Below are 22,566 nucleotides of genomic sequence, written 5' to 3' on the forward strand. Positions count from 1 at the left end.
CACACGGGATCTAAGGGATTGATACAGGCTGCAGCCTCTCCTGGCCTCAGCTGTGTCACCAGGACTGTATCCCCCCCTATGGGGTCCAAGAAAGTTATTCTCACAGAAAAGCTAATGCAAATTCTCCCTCGAGGATGAGAAAAGCCTGCAGCCATGGCCACAGTGAGAAATAATGCCAGCAACAGAGCATCCACAGCAGCATCTTTGGTCGTTCAGCCTCCTTGCCCTCCACCACATGGATATTCCCTCCATCCCTTCCCTTTTGCTGCACTGTCCCTGGCCAGGCCCAGCAGATCCCTGGTAACCATCTCCTGAATGCTACATCTGTGAGTCCATAGCTATGGGCATGAGTCAAACTGCTTCTCCAAACTTGACCTTCAGTCAGGCCTTGACTCAGCAAAACAGTTAAGAGCATTCAAATCAATGGTCATTAAGCTGCTTCTCAAGGAATTTAAAGCCTGAATGTAATTGCTGCACTCACCCTGGGGCTCCATCCCTTCTCCTGCATTTGCCTGGGCAGAAGCTCAAGCCACTCACTCTTAAAATGCTCCCTGGGCACCAAATCCTGTGTGTTAGGCTACCCATGGCACATAGGCCACCTCGGCCTCTCCTTCGTGCCCAGACTCGTGTCCTTCTCAGGATATTGTCTGAGCTCAATTATGCCACTCTAGGCCTGCTGCATAATATCCTACTCTGAGAGAAATCTCATTGAAATCAAAAGGGGTGTCAGCAGCTAGAACACACAAGAAATTAAAAGGCTGGGGGTGGCATGGAAATGAGATATGTATTTAAGGTACGTATCTATCTAAAGTGACCATAGCCACTGATACGAACAGAGAGAGAAGTCCTCTCTGCTGTCTATACTGAGCTTGGGATCAGTGGATCCTTGGATCTTGGGCAGATCTTGCTCAGCAGTTCTGTGAAAGGCTCCATAGAGCCCACCATTTCTCCGCAGGCAGAGATGCTACTTTCTGTCTATATACAAAATAAACAATTAAAAAAGTCAACTGCATTGCTAAGCCTTAAAGCTTCCTGAGAAAAGAAGAGCTTTCATTGATCCCTGGTCTATTATGAGAATGTCCGTTCTGCCTTAATCTTTTAAACACACGTATGTAAACAATAAAGACTTACTTTAGTAGCACTATCCTTCGAAAGCAATTCTAAGAATCCAGTGACTGAGGAACACAAATTAAATTGTTAAAAAGGAAGGAAAGCACCTCACTCCTCTAATAGCTGAAACCAACAACTGCAGCCACCAAATCCAAACAAAACTGCAAACGGTAAAAGGGGGTGAAATCAGAGAAGTAAGCTCACTTCTAAAAATTACAAATAAATATTTTCCTAGGAATTGTCTCTTCTTATCTCTTCTCAGTTCTTTTAATCATTTTTTTCCTTCTTTTGAATTCATAGAAGTTGATATAAAAGTATTTCCAGAGCCATAGGTGGAATTACACTGGGATAAGACTCATCTAAGAGCAGTATCGTAAGAATGAGCTTTTCATTTAACGACCACAGGAACTGTGATGATCATCATGAGTTTTACTGTATTTTGGCACAGTTCCCAAGAAAACAGCATGCACACTCTACGGGACATCATTCTTAAGAGAGCAGAACATGAAATCATATCCCCTTATATGGCTAAAGTATCCTATTTACATTTGTTTTTAAGCATATTTAAAAGTAATAACACTACAGAAAACAAGCACATTTTGATTCCATTATATTCATCTCCAAAGCACATTGCAGTGGCCAAGCTAGAGAGGACCAAAAGTAAACTTAAATCTCAAATATGGATTGTCAAAATTATATTTGGGCCTTGGAGATTTTTGGATAGCTTTATAAAATAAGTCATCCACATAGGGAACACAAGTAAGCAAAATCTAATTTCCAGAAGATATCAAGGCACTAGAATTTGCAATATTTGAATTTGCTATGAATCTCTGCTTAGTGATGAATTTCATAGTTTATTTCAAGCAACAAGATCATTTGAAAATAGTTGTCTCTACTTGAGAAGACTTCATAAACAGAGAAAGAAGCAATGTTTGACAAACAAGTTATTCGTTTGAGAAGCTCCTCTGAGCTCTATTTAATAGGATCCCAAATTAATTTGCAAATATCATTTAGCTAGTCTTTGATGTAGTGTATCACATCTCTATCAATGTAACAATTAATTCAATTTCTGATGAAGGCATTACTGTTTCTTTTCAGTCCAGAAACTATTTTTTTAAAACCTTTTTTAAAGTCTTTTTTCTTTCCTTTTTGCCTAAAGACAAATTTGTATCTACCACACTCTCTCTTTATTTATCTGTTGCAAACTTGTGGTCTCTCTAAGGGAACATCAAGTTGTGTTCCTTGGTACTACAGATTTGATTATTGACTCTATTACATGTAGAACTGTCTCCCAAAGCTCAAATATTTCAGGACATGACCAAAACATACACAAAGAATCTCCCATGTGCCTATTACAGACCCTGCATTCATTATATTCTCTTACTCCCAGATGATGTGATCTCTCTTGTGGCTAATACCTCCAATGCAAGAACTTGAACAGGATAACTTCAACACTGCATCTTGCAGTGATTTTTAATTCCCCCTACCCAACTTAAGCCAGTTCACTTCTGGTACACATTGCTCGCTGCTTTCTCCGTTTAACTGTTTATCTCCCACTGCAGACAATGGGTAGACAAACTAGAAACACAGGTGGAAACAGCAGGTCTATAGCAGGAAACACCTATGTTCCCTTATAATATCAAATATTTAAGGCCGGTTATGTCCCTCACACTCAGAATACAAGTGTTAGTGCAGTTCTTTGTGCAACTATAATTGCTTCCCACTTTGAGAAAGACATCCAAACCCATTCTGTTCAGATCAGGATTGGTTATATGGGGCAGTAAAACTAGCACGTTTAGCAGAAAATTTACAAAGAGGAAGAAAAGAAAAAAAAGAAACAAATTATATTAAAAGACTGTTTTAGGATGACCTTTGAATAGGCATGTGGAGGGCAGCTACACAGAGAGACATGACAGACCTCAAGAGTGGTAAGGGGTGACAGAAGCACCTTCAAAGGTAGGAAGAGGTGGAATTGGTGAACACATCCAGAGAGGAGGAACTGGAGCTGCAATGGAGCATAGCCATGAGTGCTCTTATAAATGTAACAGGTAATGTTGATATCGAGCCAGGGAAGAAAGACAGGCTCGTGCAGTCTCTCACGTACGATAGCAAGGTGTAATCAGGGACAGGTGAGCTTTGAACAATAAGAAAAGTAACCTAATGCAGCTATTACCTGATTGCAGTCATCCACTCACACTATGAAATTCTGGGTTTTGTGTCACATCACCACAGCTTCCACAGGAACTGACTAGTATGTCATGCAAAATATTTAAGCCATTAGCAACTATGTGAATTTTGGGTCATGTTGGTTAGGTTCTGCTAGATACACAGATCAGCAACATATTTCTGATCAACCACTGAATGTACATTTAAAGCAGGTTCTGTGATTTTACTGGTGAATTAAAATCTGCGTTCCACAAATGTTCTCCAGCCTTTATCTGAAATTTCTGTTTTCTACCAGTAAATACATTTATTACAGTGTTTGCAAATTTTCATACATAAACACAGTGCAAATTCAGTCAAAGCAAATGAGTTTCAAAATTGAAATGGAAACTGAAACATTTTGCAGCATTCATCCCTCTCACTTGGGAGAGGGCCAGATCTCAAGAGGTTACCAGCTCAACGCCATAAAACCAAAGACGTTCAGACCATCGCTGAGCTTGCTGGGCGATTATCCGTGCAGAACTTCCTCACCCCGGAGGTTTAACTCATCACTGGTTTTAAGTATTACTTACACAGCTGCTTTAATGAAAATATCATTGTCGCTTGCTAGAACTGAGGAAGGTTTAGTACCTAGGCCTGTAATGGCTTCATTTTTAAGACTGTTTCCTCTTCTTTCAAATTGTGGCTTTTCTTCTTGGAGCCTCCGAGTTACAGAAATCTCCAGGACCTCTGCCTTCCTCCTTTCATTTCAGTTCTCCTTGCTATTCCTTCTCCCTACTATGTGTGTCCAAGCCTCTCACTAACAGACCCATTTCCACAAGGTGAGATATGGAGAAGAATGGAGGAAAGGAGTTAAAGAAACCCTTTTTCATAGCAGATGATTTATCACAAAGAGAGCTCCACACGCTTCCCTCAGCTTTGTAAGGCTGCGTTGGTTCATTGGATCAGTACCAGGTGAATCTCCAGATAATGCTGCACACAAAGCTGGGGAGTTCAAATCCATGAACGGTACTACTGACAGGGTTAGGGCTTGAAATGGGAAAGGTGTTGGGGGGAAAGGGACTGCACTCACTTTTTTTTTTTTCTTCTTTTTTTCTTTTTTTTCCAGGCATATTGCAATAAGAGCAGAGACAGAGGGTAATTGGTCTCTCCTGTTGCACTTCTTCGAGGCAAGAGTTACAGCGAGGAGCTGCAGCCCACAGTGCCATGCAGAAAAGAGAACTGCGCAGCAAGGCAGCGTGAGCACAAGGCAAGCACATGGGAGGCTTGCTGCTTTTAATAAATATATCATCTTAAACCAGTTATAATCACGACATGTTACAAATCAACTCTACACCTGCTGTCATCAGGGAAGCTGGAGTCTTCATTAACGCACGTTTCCCCGTTCGGGTGCTTGGGGTGAGCAATTTATGCATTTGCCTATTATTCATTAAAGAGGATTCATTCAAGCCCACATGTTCTAAGGCAATTAGCGACCAAGAGAGCGCTCCAGCTCCAGCCACAGAGCCTTCCCCCTCCCAACACTCTCCCCCCTTCCCATTTTTCTGCATTTCCTCCTCGGCAGCTCTGGAAAGCCTCACCAGGGCTGTTTCACAGAGCACTGCAGTGTGCTCCAGGCCGCACGGAGCAGAGCAGCATTAGCTCGTGGAGGCCACACGGTGGAGCAGACGTTTGCAGAATGAGCGCCGCGTGCTATACTGACATAATTTTAAATAGTACATGACGGTTAAAGATGTGTTTCTCCATTTTCTGTGTAAACAGTGTTAAATAAGAATAAACACAAAGGGATATTTTCTCCTTCTGACGAATACATGCATTTCTCAGAGCTGGTGTTACAGACACATGCACCAAAGAGAGAACCCGGTCCCACCTGGCATGGGCAAAACTCCCTTCTCCCATCTGCAAGATACGTCTCAATTCCACTGTTTAACTCTCCCTACATAGCGCCTGATTTCTCGGGAATGCCATAAGGATTCCTGGGCAAGAAGCATAACACTGGAAACAAACCCCAGCCCTGGAAACAAATCCCAGCACCAACCCAACAGAGACAGCTTAGATGCAAGACCGATCTGACTGTGAGCATAGCTCATCTTTGGAGGCTAGGGCTATTCCCCCTCTACATATTTTCCAGTACCTTGTTCAGTCCAGTTTTCACCTGAACTCATGTGACCCATGGGTCACAAGCTGCAAACTACTAATAAATAAAACTATAGTTCCCTATGTGCTCCATTTACTGGACTCCTTCCTTTCTGAATCCCCTCAGCAGGTCTAGGTCCTCTAGGCTCTCTTGCCCAATAATTCAGCTTTTCCCCACAATTCACCGATCCAATCTCCTTACAAAGCTTGCTTTTCAGGCAGGCAGACCTTTCCTAAACTCCTGGTATTTTCCCGTTGTTCTGCACTCCTGGCATTAGTCCCCTGGGGCAGGCTGGGTGGAGATAAGGCCAAGTCATGTAAAGTCATCTCAGTGGTTCACGAAGGCAGCTAGGACACACGTAAGCGTTCCTGAGACACGGCTCATCTTGAGCAGTGCTTTTGCTCCCGCTTCTTTCCCCTCCTCCAACCGTTCAATTAATCTGATACAGAAAACACTCCCCAACTATTGCAGAATACCCCAGTTGCACCACTCTGACATCACATAGTCCTTGGCAGATGAACTAGCCAGTCTTGCTTAACCGAATCACCTTTAAGCAAACAGAAAGGAGTTGCATGTTTCCTTTAGACAACTATCAAATGAATCCTCCCCAAAAGATGGTTCAGCTCATAATGTCAGACCTATTGCACACAGAAAGCTGCAGTTACACAGCCAACCTGAATATCACAAAGTCAAGATCTCAGAAGTTCAGATGTGCCACAGCTGCAGAGAGCCACAACCTTCATTCAGCCTTCCGCACGTCATTATCATGACACAGGATTTCACAACAGGAGCACAGGGTACTTTTTTCCACAGGGCGCTTTCTTTATTCCATGCAGAGGATCAACACTGATCATTACTGACCGGATTATTCAATATTTTGGCTTTTTTTGTGTTGTTCAATACGCAGCCCCAGGCTCCTGCTTACTGCATGCTACTCAAAGCCTGCTCTGAAGATAGAGTTATTCAGTTCTTCATGGGCTTTCCTAAAGTGCTTATCACTGCAGGAGGTGACTGTTACATAAACATTGATGAACTTGTTTTCCCAGCAGAACTGCTGTGGGAAGGGATCACACTGTCCCCAGTTTATGGAGGAGCAATTGGGGCACAAAGTAGCTCATGTAAGAGACACCACTAATTTGGGCCACTGAAGCAGAGAAGCCTAGGATAGAATTTTTATTTAAGAGCACTTAATTTGCTGCTTACATACTACTTGAACATGTATTCTACAAAATAGTAATGTACTATAAGATCAAACATCCTAAAAATGTATTTATTTCAGTTTTAGCCTAATTTAGGCATTTCGCTTGCTTTGGAAGTCAATCCTGCTTCAGTCAGCCCTGTGCCTGAGACTCATATGTGGTGCTTAGGGTTAGCACCATCCCTGATGCTTCCCTTACTCTCCTGAACAGAATTAACCGATTACTCTGCTATATCATCAGCTGCCAGACGTTGCATCCAGAACCATCACTCATGCTAAGGCAGTCAGGCTACACACGCACGCTCTCAATATGCCAAAACCCAGCTGGAGGAAATCCATCTTCAGCATCATAAAGTCCTTTTCCTCCCTCATATCCTTAAGCAGGAGCTTGCCTTAATACGAGAGCTGTCAGGAAGGTGAGTCTTACCCAGGTGAGGAGCACCCTACGCGCCAGGTACCAGCAGCCACCAGCCCTGGCTGCCTTTTGCACCTGCTAACAGGCTCCAACACACTCGTGCATTTCTCAGCTCCACAGACAGTCTTGATTGCATTCCTGCACAATCACAATCTTGCTAGGTCTGTAAATAGCTTGGCTTGCAAATGACTTTTTGAATTGGATACATAAATACCCATCCATTTGCGGTCAGTGGGATAAAAATCCCCTTTATTGTCACTGCACAGCACTGCTCAACCCATATATATTCCCTGCAATGAAACTACCCTTGCTTCACTTGTTAGCATGTGTAATTTTCATCAACAGTTAGAGTCAGGGATCCATCCATTAGCCAGGCACTCAAATATAAAGTCCCTTTACCACTATTAAGTGAAAAATTTACAATTGTATGGAAGGTCCTGAACAAAACCCCAGGTCTCATAATATTAGTGGGTGGGGGCGGAAGAAATGACCCAGCAGCTCACTTAGGGTGATAACATGAGACTACAGAGACTTCTTATGCAAGCGAGGGAAAAATTATGATGCCTCAGTTCATCTCTTGTAAAAATAATTATACTACCAACCTTCCATGGTGTTTTGAGAGGAAATAAGTGAAAGATTAAGAAGTACTTTGGTGCTACACTGATGGGGATATATTAGGCTCCGTGGATAGAGATTAAGTGGTTTATGAAATGGCAGGAAAGTTCTCCTGTAGAAGCTGAATTTCCGCAAGGTTCACTTCCAGCAAGATCCTACTATTTCACACTTAACATACGTTGTGAAATGTCTCTAAAAGCAATAAAATAACCCAGTCCATTTCATCAGAAAAATACTCGGATTTTTTTTATATTAGTGAACATTTCTGTTTATTCCTTTTTACCCCAACTGCCTGTAACTAAAGATTCTTTCCTCTCAGATGCGTCTCTGTTCTCACTTTAGTTTTCAAGGTCACCTGGCCCACTGGGTGCATCACATATTGCTGTCTAATTAAAGGAAGCAGATTAACCTTATTCTACTAGATTGTTTCAGTACCTGCCAGCTGACTACTGTGCATTAGCAAAGGGACAGTGTGGCCAAGTCAGTTAAAAAAACAACCAGAAGCTTTGGGAAGTCCACCGAAACCTCTGAACATGATGCAAATGTTCTCCCCATTATCTCTGCTATGATAAATTAACAAACATTCCAAAACAGAAATATTACCACGTTTTGTTTGTCACACAGCATTTCAGAAGATGGCAGGCAAGCTACGAAGCCCCCATCGTCTCTGATTGCAATCAACAAGAAAAGCCCAGGTGCTTTCAAAGGGAGTTAAATCAGGCTCTCATCCTTTCCAACTTCTTAATTTAAGGGGCAGAGTTTCACCATTGGAGCTTTGATGCATGGTAGTGCCTAAGCCCAAACAGGGATGTTTGACAACACAGTGGTCTCTGTTTCATTACCAATTTCTGCCTCACAAATCACACAGACTTTGTATTTTCCACCAATCCCATCAGTTAAGCACGTTATACGGCCTAGAAGGCAAGCTACCTGACAAAGTTACATTTCTCATAATACTCCATGACATCTCCTCTTACTAGCTCGAAACAATGTATTGGGGGATTTGGTGGCATCACATGAGATATGGGTCAGTTGTCCGATACGGAGGCTTGCTTGATGCAGAAGAATGGCAATGTAAAGCACTCAAACTGTATCTTCTATCAATCACTGCAAGGCATCAGCAGAATGTGATTTGATACCAAGCCAAGCTGAAACTGCACATTTTGATTTTAGAGCCCTGAAACATCTCAGTGCATCGAATAATGGTAAAATGAAAGATTAGTTTGAGAATCCTGATGAGAATGTTAAGTCTGAAAACTTAAGCCTTCAAGGATTGAGAACATTTGCTTTTTCTGTTATTATCCATCAAAGAATGGGCATTTGGGGGAAAAATGGCTAGATAAGCAACTTTTGTCTACTAGTTGATAGAAAGTGTTATCAGTATACCCTTTTCTGAGTTATACAGAGAAATGCAACAATTAATGAAGACATGTAACAGTTGAAGGAAGAAGGTGAGGATAAAAAGTCATGCCAAAGTAAATTTACATGTAACCTTTACATAGGCAGAACAGGAAAGACTACAGGTAGAAAGCTGATGTTGCCATACTTGTTAACCCACCCATGCATTAGACCTGCTTAATCAAGAAAGCATCTGTCTTACCTAAATATTCATGAATGACGGATTTCTTGTCAGTCCAGTTCCTTGAATTAAACCTGCCATGCAGAATTGATCTTATTTTCTTATACAATCCGTTAAGAGTTCATCACATGTGAAATTATGTCACATCACTAGTGTTGGCTTCATACATCTCTTGTCATCCCTAGGTACTTCATTTTCAGACATGACGGTGGAAGCTGGAAGCTTCAATAATTATCCAAGACAAGGGTTCACCCTTCTGTCTAACCACACATCTCTGGCATTGTGATCTGTATTAGTTTGCATGTGAGCTCTGCTTTCAATCAGTGAATTGAAGAATGTTAAAGCACAAAAATACACAGATACATTAAAACTATGCTAGCAAAGTGAAACAAAGAGCTCAGGTTCATTGTCATCCCTGTCTACCATCGCTCAACAGTAAAATGAATAGATATAGCATATGCCCAGTATTACTTTAGCCAAGTTTGAGAGGGAAACTTGCATTAAATCCAGTAGGATCTCTGAGAAATTCCTATGCTTGTGGCTGTCAGCACCATGAGTGCAAGGGACAGTTTATGCCACCCTCTATTGAGATGGTGAATGTTATACCAGTTCTCTTAAGCATATTACATGTGAAATGAAAGATGCCACAGCAGCGAGAGGAAATTTGATGCAAGATTGTCTCATGGCTATAAAGTACAAATGCTCACGTGCTCCCACATGCTGCAGCACCTGATAACTATCATCCTTTCATGCAGATCATTGTCAAAGCTCTCTTTCCCATCACAGCTATACCAGAACAACAAAAAACACTACTTTTCAGTCTATCTTCCCGAGAAAACAGGAGTTACACAACCATATTGCGCATGTACAAACATGTGTTTGCCTATCTCCCCTCCTCCTTCCTTCCCCATCTAACTTCCAAACTCACTGGCCACCTTTACCTCAATTTCACCGAAAGAACATAACTGTAAGGAAGTTTACACATACATAAAGTGTGTATGCACACGTGTGTGTATGTGTGTAAAGGGAAAAGATAATCTTAGAGAAATGGATGTGTGAAAAGCTCTTGTGCAAGTCCAGCCAGGCTAGAACTCCGCTTTTCATTTTAATCTGTGTGCACCTATAAAGGGACTAGAGACGAACCACAGGGATACAGCAGTACCAAAAGAAACAGTCCCCACAGACAATGAGCCACGTACAGATGCCAGAGAAATTGGAGGTTGGGGAGATTTGACTTTTTGCCTGAAATAATATCCAGTAGCTATTTCCGGGACTGGGCACATACAGAAATCACTTAATCCTGACCTGACATGCAGTCTCCAGGCAGGAGAAGGCTGTGCCCACTTAAATCAACTCTAAAGTCACAGATTTTCAATTCTAAGTTTTATAAAAACAGGCAGCTGAAAGAAAAGGGAGATCCTATAAACATCTACTAAAGAAAATAATATATCATGAAGTCAACCCTTTTTAGGCAACAGAGAATCCACATGGGAAGATGCCATTACGAACTTCCACGCATGAGCATTTTCAAAACTTGACTGGAAAAAATACTTAGTCCTACTTGGAGCAGGGGGTTAGCCACAAAGAGCTCCAGAAGTCCATGTTAATCTTTTTTTTCCAGTGATTCTATGAAAGTCCCAAATATAAGGAAAGTTTCAATTGCTCCTCATATCTTGGTAGACACCAGCAAACCCACCTGTGACACAGCAGACTTCACAAATGCATGGAATGACTTGTTTTTCTTTATGCATATTTGCAGAGTCTGATGCAGTTCAGCACCCTTAAAATACAAACCTGCAGCAAAAGTGTACAGTGAATGAGGACATATGAGTGGGAAGTGGAGGAGCAAACAGATTTCAATTTCAAGCTTTCATGGCTTAGCATAAACAAACATGGAACAACTCATCCTCGGAATACAGAGGTGGGAGGAGAACACTGACAGTGTCCTCCAGACACATCAGGAGACTGAGAAGCAGGAAGCCCAGAGCAAAAAGAACATTTCAAAAAGAGTGTTTAAAGCCTTAGGAAAGACGGAAGCAAAGATGTAGCTTCCCAGATTCATTCATGGGGAAGGTAACAAACTGTCCTTGTACACTGCTATCCCCACCCCAGCCTGCTAAAAATAAGCCAGCCCTGTGAAATGCTGCTTTCTCCTTAACAAACACAACATTTTAAGTCTGAATTAAAATTTGGAACAAGTGAATGGATTTTGATAAATAAGGACAAGCTAATAACATTCTAGAGATAGAAACAAAAATACCTTCTAGAGAATTTATGTTGCACTAAATCTCTTTATGAGTTTGCAAAGACTATTTGAATTTCAGATTCCTCCCCTCCTCTGCCCATATCTAAGCTGACATGGGGCTAAAACTCAGATGATGTCTCATTTTTGCTCTCCCACACTTTTTACTCAACAGACAACACAATAAACTTCTAGTGATTATAAAGTGATTAGGAAGATGGTTTTCCTCTGGTTCGGATTCCTATAGACACTCATTAAGCTGCAAATGGCCAGTCTAAGAAAGGCTGACTCCCCAGCTGATTTGCCCATTAGCTTGCCTTTCCCATAGCACCAAAAGCAATGATGCACTGAGCAGATAACTCGCTCAAAGCTTCAACAGCAGCCGTGCCTCCCATGCAAATTTAGTTTTAAAGCATCTTTGACAAAAATGAAGGAATAGTGCTGGTTCAGACTGTGCCCTGATCCTATTGCTTCTGTTTTGAAGAGGCAAAGTCTAGGTCCTTGTGTCCCTGATCCTTCCCACAATGTCACCTTCCTGATGGTCCTGATGGGGAGCCAGCTCCACCTCACTGAGAGGTACATAAATATTTGGCAAGTAAAACTGAGAATATTTCAATAGCGCTGATGTCTTGCTTGTCCAGGCTGAAGACTGGGACCCAAGTGTCTGGGCTTCCACTGCCGACTGAGATAGTTCTTTAGTTATAGCATTTAGTGCTCCCTTCAGATATCCTGGAAGCTGATTCTTGTTCTTGCCCCTTGCCAATTTTATTCAAGACAATGAAACTGAGACAATGAAGGCTCTAGAAATGGGATTACTGTGGATACGTAGAGAAGAGAAATTTGCTGCCTCAAAAATCAAACCATTCTTCTACAGCGGATTGAGCAGACTGTCTGCCAAGAGCACTGTGGTAACCCTACCTGAAACTCACGTTCCTGACCACAGGGCAGAATTAATCAAATAAACCAAACTTTGACAGAAGGGAAATAGGTCACCATGACCATACACGTGCTTGAAAGAGAGTAGAGGTAAATAAACTTAAGGCTTATAAAATTACGTATCTCACTATAACGGAAATGCAAGGAAAGAAGTTTCCTGAACAGGAAAAGAGGATAGGAAAAATGACTTTCTCCACTTTGAAAGAAAATATATTGAAGCCCGGAAGACAAGAAAAGAGGCCAAGAAGAAACAAAACAAAACAACCCAGAAGGGCTCTGAAAATCCAATCTTTCCCATCAGCCCTGGAAAATGGATAACCTATGCGTGGTATGATTGAATTTCTCTGTTTCATCACCCTAGTGGTAGCATCTTGTATGAAACTCTGGTTTATGAATTGAGTTTTGAGGGAGACCTGAGAGAGCAGGAGTTATACCAATCTAATCAGGATGTGACAAACACATGCATCAAAATGTTGCATTGTCAAGATCCAGAAACCACTTAATTCCAGAATGATTTTGAAGTCGGAAAAGCGTTTTTGGCAACAGGATTAGAAATGATGAGAAGGAAGATGAAAATCCAGGTGGAGGAAGGTAACACAATTTTTTTCAAAGTGTACTTTTAAAATTAGGCCAAGTTTCTGCACAATCTCTGACTAAGTTGCTATACAAAGCTACATTTTGTTCAAATGAAAGACTCGGGTGTCTTCTTCCATTTACACCATCTGTTTTCAAATGCTCATTGGATATACTCTAATAATAGAATAAAAGATACACGAAGCAAGATAAATCACACCACAGTAAAATCCATAGGATATCCCATTCTGAGCAAAACACCAAACAAAGCAGGTAAAATACAAAAAAGTAACATGCTAATGTCATTACCACACAACAAAGAATGCAAGATTCATGGGCTTCTTCTCTATTGGCTCCTAAACAGCAGCAGGCACAGAAATAGTCTGTCATTATCGATAACATAGGACCAAATTGGGAAGCATGTGCATTTGAGAGAGATGACATTCTTCCTTCTAAAGAAAAAGAATATCACAATCACTTTGTATTTCCCTGGTCTCAGCATGAATTTCCTATCTAAATACTGAAGATAACTTCAGAGGATAAGTACAGATTAGCAAAATATTCAAGGTGATTGAATGGATTAGTATTATTGTTTAGCACAATGCACGGTGATAGAAAAATCCACAAAAAAAAAGAGAGATCTGATATCTGGACAGCCACTTGAAATTATGTAGCTCCCATGCTGAATTTTTACATTTACTTTTTTTGAAACATCATCACAGTAGAGGTCTGAAAACAATTCCAGCTAAAGAGCGCAATTTAAAGCTGGGGATCTTTGAGCAACAGGTGGAACAAAAATCCCAAAGTAAACTTCTATATTGTTCACCACACAGATAGAAAATCCATATGGTAGCAACAGAGCAAGAAAATAGCCCTTTCTAACAAAGTACACATAACAGCAACATCTTTCTGTAGGAGGGAAAGAAAAAAAGAATTTAAGGGCATCAAGGAAAGCGCATCTTAGGAGGAATTCATACTGGATCAAATGCCAGTCAGGCAGAGCATAAATGCACGGCAGCCTCACCATGCTGGCCACTGCAAACACACTCAGCAGCTTGCTTTCTCAATTTTCCCTGCCTTCACAGAGATCCACACTTTATTTACAGGTCTACTGATGTGTTGTGTTCCCCCTAGGTCACAAGAATGCAATAACCTTATCTAAGCAGAGAGGGTGTTTCACTGTGTGACATGGCCATTTGCTTCAGATCCTGGCACTCAGCATTAATAGAGTGAAGCTCAGCTCCGACTACCAACACTTCCAAATAACCTGTAACTAGGGATGCAGATTTTGCATTCAGGTGCCACAATTCTACAGTTTTCTCAGGTTCCAGAACCAAAGACTTTGTATTTCAAGAGCTTAATCAAAGACCCTTAAAACCTTAGACATCTATACTTGGCTTGTCATTGAAGTCCTTGGAGCGTACCACAAGCTAATGAAGTGTCCTACCACGCTCCAGTGAGGCAGGCACAGAGTATTAGTCTCATTTTATAACTGAAAAGACTAAAGAACAGAGAGATCAAGTGAATTGTCCAAGATCACATTGGACTTATTTGCCAGACTCAGAAATAAGCACCCTGCAAAAACAGATAAATCACTTCCCTCCCTCACCAGTGGAATAAGCGGCAAAATATTGGTTAACTCTGCGCATCCTTCCATACGTCCGGGTTACCACCAAGAAGGGACATGCCACTGTTCTGAGCAAGGTCATTCTCACAGAAAATCCAGGCAGGCCTTAAACCATAAGTAACGAACCTGCCATAACCGTGTATCCTCACAGAATGCCATTTCAATGTTTAAGATCCAAGACAATAGCATAAGGTTTTGAGATATCTCCATTTGGAGGGAACCCCAGCTTCAAATTTATGTTTGCTCATGTTAAGGAAACAGTAGGTAACATTCTCTAAGTGGACAACTGGATAGCCAAACATGCCAGGTGAGCAAAGTTATCTTCAGACACAAAAAAGCAACTTGCCAAAGACTTTAGTCAAGCTACAAACAAATTAGTGTTGATATTTCTCTGTCAGTGTAGCAGAACAGTTTAACCACGGGGAGAGGAAACACACAAGCTGCAAACTGCTACAGATGCATCCCTAATCCCAGGAATGCACTATTCAAGTCTGACTGAAAAATACATAGTATATTATTTGGGCTAAAAAGGCTGTTTGCTTTTTACTTCTCTTGACACTTTTGACAAGATGACTATCAGATAGAGGTTCAGAGATAGATGTAAAGCAGAAAAAGGCCAATTACCAACTTTTTTTCTCCTTCAGAAATATTTGAAACTGCTTCCCAGTAACAAATAATACACAACATATCACTGAAAACTGAAAGGTGGCTTACCTGAGGCAATCAGCACAATAATTGGGACAATTCTCAAAGAAAACAAAAACATCTCTCTCCAAATTTCCTGTTCATCGTTCTTCTGATCTCCCCCCACCTTTGGGATTATAAGTCAGGCCTTCAATTCGATAACAGCGACGCTCTCAACGTAGCCACCAAGTATGCTCTGGTAGTCACAAAACAAAGAATTGGTAAAACAACACCAGTCATCACTGCAGAGTTTGCCTGCTGCAGTCTCCTGGCTATAGTGCTAGCAAACTAGCATGCTAACTCACTGGTTAACCAGTGGTTAACCATGGTTAAGTCTGTGTAGGCTTCCAAATGTCTGGAAAAAAAACTCAACATGTGCATACTGCAGCCTGACACTCACAGTGAATGTTTCTCTTCAACCTTCCTACATCTTTACACAAAACTTCCTGGCTTTGCAATTTATAGAGACAGAGATACACACAACATGGACTTCATTTTTTTTGTTTGCAGTTTTCCAAATCATTGGTCACCAGGTCACCTATCTGAATGCAACTTGGTTACTAAGCGCTGGCCAAAAATGCATTTACCCTGCAACTGCCCAGTGCTACCACAGCCTTGGTGCACCTGAACAAGCAACATTTTTCCTCTAGGCATTAATTTTCTGAATGGTCCTGTTTTTTTGTGTGTTTGTTTTGTTTTTAAAACTTATTTTTTCCAAATGAGCTCATTGACAACCTTTTTCCATGAAGGAAGTTATATTTCTATGTTCAACGTAACTCCAGAGAAGTTTCCAGTTGCTCTAGAGAGCTTATGAAAACAGAAAATCAAGTCTGGAAACATCTCAAAATTAAAGTCAAACAAGAGCAGGAATCTACAGAAGGGGAGGAAAAAAAAGAAAAAAAAAAAGAAAGTAGAAACAAAATACTTATTGCTGAGACCAATAGATCGATGTCAGCATATGGCAATACACACATATGGCATCACAAACAAGATACTTAAGCAAATCGACCACTGGTTTATTCTTCTGTAGCAATTCTCATGTTCTTAGAAACACTTCAGTGCTAATAAGGAATCAGACTGACCATCCATGTATGGTAACCGAGCCAGAACTGGGAGCTGGTGCTAGCAACATCTGGTACAATTAAACATTAAAAGAAAAAAAAAATCCAGCTCTGTGCTCAGTTTAAGTTAGCACAACTCTGTTGGTAACTCTGTATGGATTTCATACAGACTGGTGCTAGTTAAGCTTATGTCAGTTGGAAGGAAGACCCCTGGACTCCCACTAAACAGTTTAAGAAAGGCAAGACAAATCTCCCTACTCTTCCCCTCCCACCCTGCAATGGTGAACAAAAAAGAGATAACGCTAAAGGTAGTAGATTAGCCCATTTATTACAGGATAAGACAATAGATTTCTGGAAGTGCCCCATGGACAGCACATGAAGCCACCAAATAGATGCCTAACTTAGATGGCTAAATGATAAACAACATTAATCCAACTCTTCGGTCTCAATTTAAGCCTAAATTTGTGAACTAGTTGCTAACAGAAAGCATAAACCCTTGTACCATTCTTGCACAAAACTTTTATTCAAAAGGATATTTAAAATGAAGGCGTTACTATGTGAAATCCAGAATCTGTAGAGCAAAGCAGTTATCTGGCAACCTGAGGTTAGTAATCCATTAATTGGCTACACAAAGTCTTTCAGGTTTATAAAAGCACTAAAGACCCCCAGGGAAAACTTTGTCCTCGAGCAGTTTCAAGACAAGCTTCACAACCCAAAGAAATGCACGTGTTTTTCACCAAGTTTTCCGAATGGAACAGCCAAACCTTTTGAAATTCTCTCATGGCTCATTTGTAGGCATCTCACTGCATCCCAAGGAGAGGGGATGAGAGGGATATTTGAAAATGGGACACATGGGCATCAAAACAAGCAAAATGACCCCCTCTTTTTTTTTTTTTTCTTCTCCTTTTAGCTCACACTTCTAAATGCAATCCCAGGCTGTCTTCCAAGCACTACTCAGAGCTGTCACAGAGAAGGAACACGTAGAGAGCACTTCAGTGACTGACCTATTTCCATCCTTGGCTGTGCTGCTGCATCTAAACCCTTTGCTCAGCATTCCATGCACATACATACATGCACACACATGCATAGCAATTTTCCTGCATATTCTCACACAGAACTGCCCCAAAGTCTAATCTCAGATCCTAAGGAGGTCCCTGGAGCCTCCAGAACAGCTGTTAACCCCATAGCCTGAGTGGCCTCTTAATTAGATTAGCTCTTGGGCACCTACCCTTTGGGAGAGACAGGGAGTGCTTTGGGCCCACTCTCATCTTGCTTCAGTTCTGTTTTCCACTGGATGCTGTTCTACAGCAAGGAATTTGTGTATAAGGACACGTTCATTCCTCTTAAAAACACAAATGCACACAGCAGAACAGCAGCGAACAAGTCAAGAGAACACTAACAGTTGCAAACTTCTGGCAATTCAATTCACGTGCACAGGAAAAGACTACAAAAAAAACACCCAAATTGCTAGTCCCTTACCACCAGTGTTCTTATCAATGAACCTCAAGAATGGCAAAGCTCTCCAGGGTTCTCAGATCCTCTCTGCCTTTTCTGCAGCAGCAAAGTGAGCCCTGTTAACCCGTGTGACTTCTGCACTACCCTCTGTGGGATCCCAGGAACAAGCAGTTGCTGTCTCACTGATCTTGGTTGAACTTCAAAGATACAGAAAAGTTAATTGGATGAAATGGGACTTCCAAGAAGGAGAGGAGAAAAAAAAAAAAAAAAAAAAAAAAGGAAAAAGTGAAAAACCTTCTGCAAAAGACTTTAATGAAATCTCTAATCTGAAGAGCTACAAATACAGAGCAGCAGCATTCTTCATAGCATAGTGGAACCAATAATAGTTAGGAGGAAACTTATCTTTCTCAGTTGTCGTTCCGCCAAAACATCCTCTCCCCACCTCAATTAAATGGATTATAAAATAAGAAATGAGAATAATGTTAAAGGCGGCAATATAGATCATTTAAAGAAGTTTCTTTTTGAATATGGTCACATTATCCTTTATTGGCCCCTAAAAATGGATAAAGTCAATGTTGTTTCATTACTATTTCTGTTATAAAAGAGCTTCGATATGAGTGGTTACAATCATTGCATCTGGAATTCTGTGTGATTCTCTCCATGAATTTTCTGCTTCGATTGAATGCGTTGGTGACACAAGGAAGTCCCAGCCAGCACAGCACTGAGCATTGCAAACTGCAGTTGGGATGCCTAGAAAGTCACACAGACCCAGACCAGAAAAGCAAACTTTGAGGAGCCCTGAAAACTGTGAGGAGTTTTAGAAATTGTCCTTCTGAGCGAGTGCATGACAGGTGCATCAGCTATTCCCCTCTATTCCTATAGAAAACAGGATTTAATCTTTCATTTTCCAAACCTCACATAAATCCTGCCTTCCACAAAATGGGCCTGCGAAAGAGGCGCTTTGGCTAGAGAAGAGCCATAGCATTAGCCCAGCAACTCAGCAATGTTCTCTCAGAATATCATGAAGAGATGCACAAGATGTTCAACAGGAGTATCTCGGCGTGGCCCGTTGTCATACATCCCTCCCTGCACTCTTGGGAGTTTTCACACAAGCCAGGTTCATGAGAGGCATCTAACAGTTGCTGCACTCAGTATTTCCACTTCTAATGGTGGTGGACACATTTCTGGGCACTGGAAGCCAGCAAGGAAAGCACACAAGGAGAGCAGGGAGAGAGGAGGCCTCTGCCCTGCCTAGGGAACACCAGCAATGCTCGGAGCAGCTTTTAGCTCCCTCGCTGTGATTCTGCTTATTGCTCAGGCATAAAACAGAGCATGCAGAAGCTACCACTGTTTCACTCCCCAGGGCCATTCCCAAGTTTTGTCTCAAGTCACAGGCTGACAGAAAAATTCTCACTAATGGCAAATTTCTGCCATCGCCTACTGGTGCTGACACTTGGTCCATCTTCTGGGCAGAAGATATCGGGTCCTGTTGTTGTCTGCAACAAGCTTAGATCGTTACAGGCAGATAAATCTTAATTTCTCCTTACCAGATTCTGTTGCATGACCTGTTACTGGAATTGATGGGAATCAGACACAGATTGCCTTTAAAAATATACCCCAGAGTAGTTACCGTCCAGACACTCAAAACAAAGAAAGTATCATTGGCTGAAAGTTAATTTAAGTGACAAAATCAGTTTGAGGGTTTGCACAAAGCCATCTCTCAGGACTGCACTTAAGCTTCTAATTCATTTAGGAACAACAGTGAAGCGAGGCCTCATCTCCCCCAAACTGCAAATTTGGTGCTTAAAAAGAAAAAAGCAGATGAATTCACTTTCCCTTCTGTTGAGGGCTACTGACTAAAAAGCCTGTTTCTCCAAGCTTTTCAAGGGATTAAACAACTGAAATTGCAACATGCCATAGTCACAGAGGCGACTCCTCCCACAAAGGAATTCTGGCACTTTAAAATTTGGAGTAAAAAAACTTCAGAAAAAAACTCAAAGGTCTGCCCCCCCACACACACAATTGCAAAATGTATTTAGCTGAGCCATGAAACATGAAGGCAAAAAGAAATTCATTATTTGCAGATCTAATAATTTCTTGTAGATGCAATCAAGATTTTACTACAGGAAAGATAAAAATAAATCTTTATGTAAAAATATATCCATTTATGTACATCACTGTTGCCAAAACTACAGAATTAGTTACAGAAATCTGCCCTTTATCAGTTCTCTTTTCATTTTGTTAAAGAATTTCTTCACGTTTTAGAGAGGCCAATATCCCAAGCCAATAGCTCAGAATGCCAGGCTGTCCTCAGGAGGAGTTGAACAGGCTCAAGGGGAGGGCAGGAAATAACAGATTAAAGAGAGCACAGCTCGGGATACTTCTGTGCTGCAGCTCAGAACTGTCCTACAAACTCCCCTCGTCACACGCCGTGTGTCCCAAGATACCCCTTCCTGCCCCCAAAACACATCCTGCACCCCCAGGACAGGGGCAACTGCTCCAGCCCGCGCTGAGGTGCTCCTGCCCATGGGCAGCCCCTCAGGAGGTGATACCTGCAGCTGCCTTGGGCTTGCCTGGGCTTTTGGACCGTCTCGCAGAAGAGAGCTGCAGCCGGGAGCAGATGCTGCACGCAGGAGCCCCACGGTTACATCCACTTGTGGGCCAGACCTGGGTGTCTGGCTTGGGGCAGATGACAAATGACACACAAACCAACAACATATGTGCACCTAAATGGGAACAAGCAGTAAAAAAGGAACCAGAAATCTCCATAATCTGAAAATCAAACTCCCTCTCCATTCTGTTTCAACACATACACACACAAAAAAGCACACTGCTCCCACAAGATGTAGTGGGGAAAGCACAGGGACACGTGAAAAGTGCAGGACTGATGTTCAGGCTTCAAATGCCTTGAAGTTTTCTTCAAGTGTTAAGGAACATGGAGAGTCACAAGACAAGGTGCTTGCTTAATATCAGAAGTTTTATCAAAGTATTTCCAAATTATAGAATTAATACAATTATAGAACACAATTTCTATTGTACAAATAGAATTTCTATGGTACCAATTCTATACAATTTCTATTCCAGAGTTACAGAAATACATTTTTTTTTTCTAGACTAGGTAAGAGAGATTTGGAATATCTAAGAGATCCATTTATAAAGAATATGGCCACAATATTTCCCTTGTTCATGCCAGCACTTAGTTGTAGCCTGCTTCCAGCTTAATTAGTTGTTCTCAGTTCCACATTTTGGCCTTTTATGTTTATAGGTTAGAGATTGTATCTTTTCAACAAAAAGAAGACTTTTTCCCCTCCGCGCCATTTGACTATTAAAACAAAGCTCCATGTCTGTAATGAACTGAAATTCAGCTATTTATAATCAGGCCAACAGCAATCAGATTGTCATAGTCAGATTTCCTCCTGCTTCTGCACACCTAAAAACTACAGAAGAAAATGTGCAAACAGCCTCAACCTGACAACTTATGTTTAAGACAAGTGCTCAGGGAGACATCAGCAAAAGTTAGCAGATTTTTTTTTGTAAGATTATAAAGTTTTCCTTTGTAGTGTGTTATTTTTTTTTCCTTTTTTCCCCTTTTTTTTTTCTTCTTCTGTACACTATTAAGCTCACAGGATAGGAAACTTTAAAGCCCTCTGCATTGGACAGTTGAAAGAAAATGCCTCTAGCTCTCATTGACTCTAATGGAAGCTGTCATTTGAAAGCTAGGAATCATCTCCAGAACTTGTAGAATACTTCAATTAGATTAAATGATTTAAGTATACACTCAGTGTGTCCAATTTTTCCAGTCAGAAACACCTATAAATAGCAAAAAAGACCAAGAGATCATCAGTCATATAGGCTTCTTGAAGAAAAAAGTCTAAAGCAAAACTGAACAAAAGCTTGTCTGCAGTGAAAAATACTTTGAAAAAAAAAATTATACATTTGAAAGCTAGAAAGTTGCTACTGTGATCACCTCTCCTGATCTCCCATCTACTACGCACACATAAAGAGATCTCCCTTGAAGCAATTCCATTTGTACCTTTAAGACAACCATGAAAATACACTGCAGTCCTTAACCACCTCCTCAAGGACTTGAGCCTTCATTTCTTAAGCATTGGCCTCCATCTTCCTGGTTCTGTTTTTGTAGGCCCTTTCCCATTATACTGAAAAGTAACTTTCAGGTTAGCACATTCCCTACCTTCTATGCTCAGATCATGGATGGATGAGCCCCCGCATTCAGTTGCATATCATGCCATTGTCATCTGCTATCTGTTAATTCACAGAATCATTATGGCTGGAAAAGACCTTTAAGATCATCGAGTCCAACAGTAAACCCATCACCCCCCTGCCTGCTAAACCATGTCCCTAAGTGCCTCATCTATGCGGTTCTTGAGCACTGCCAGGAACGGTGACTCCACCACTTCCCCGGGCAGCCTGTTCCAAGGTTTCACCACTCCTTCCCTGTAGAAATTCTTCCTAACATCTAACCTGAACCTCCCCTGGTGCAACTCAAGGCAATTTCCTCTTGTCCTATCGCTAGTTATTCTGGAGATTGATCCCCACCTCACTACAGCCTCCTTTGAGGTAGTTGTAGAGAGCAATAACGTCTCCCCTGCGCCTCCTGCAGACTAAATAACCCCGGCTCCCTCAGCCGCTCTTCATGAGGTCTGTGCTCCAGCCCCTTCACCAGCTTCATTGCCCTCCTTTGGACACAGCTCCAGCCCCTCCAGGTCCTTCTCAGTGAGAGGCCAAAAACTGAACACAGTATTTGAGGTAC

At 41.5% G+C, this 22,566-nt stretch overlaps 1 protein-coding gene across 1 annotated transcript in view; it reads right to left on the reverse strand.

The window, feature by feature from the left end:
• The window catches only part of LOC148595956 (cytosolic carboxypeptidase 6-like), a 208,945-nt gene that overhangs the window by 149,191 nt on the left and 37,188 nt on the right, over nucleotides 1-22,566 (reverse strand). The window lies entirely within an intron of this gene.

The sequence above is a fragment of the Tinamus guttatus genome, unplaced genomic scaffold (genome assembly GCF_059628265.1).
Source record: "Tinamus guttatus ecotype Peru unplaced genomic scaffold, ASM5962826v1 Tinamus_guttatus_pri_ptg000044l, whole genome shotgun sequence".
Taxonomy (NCBI): Eukaryota; Metazoa; Chordata; class Aves; order Tinamiformes; family Tinamidae; genus Tinamus; species Tinamus guttatus.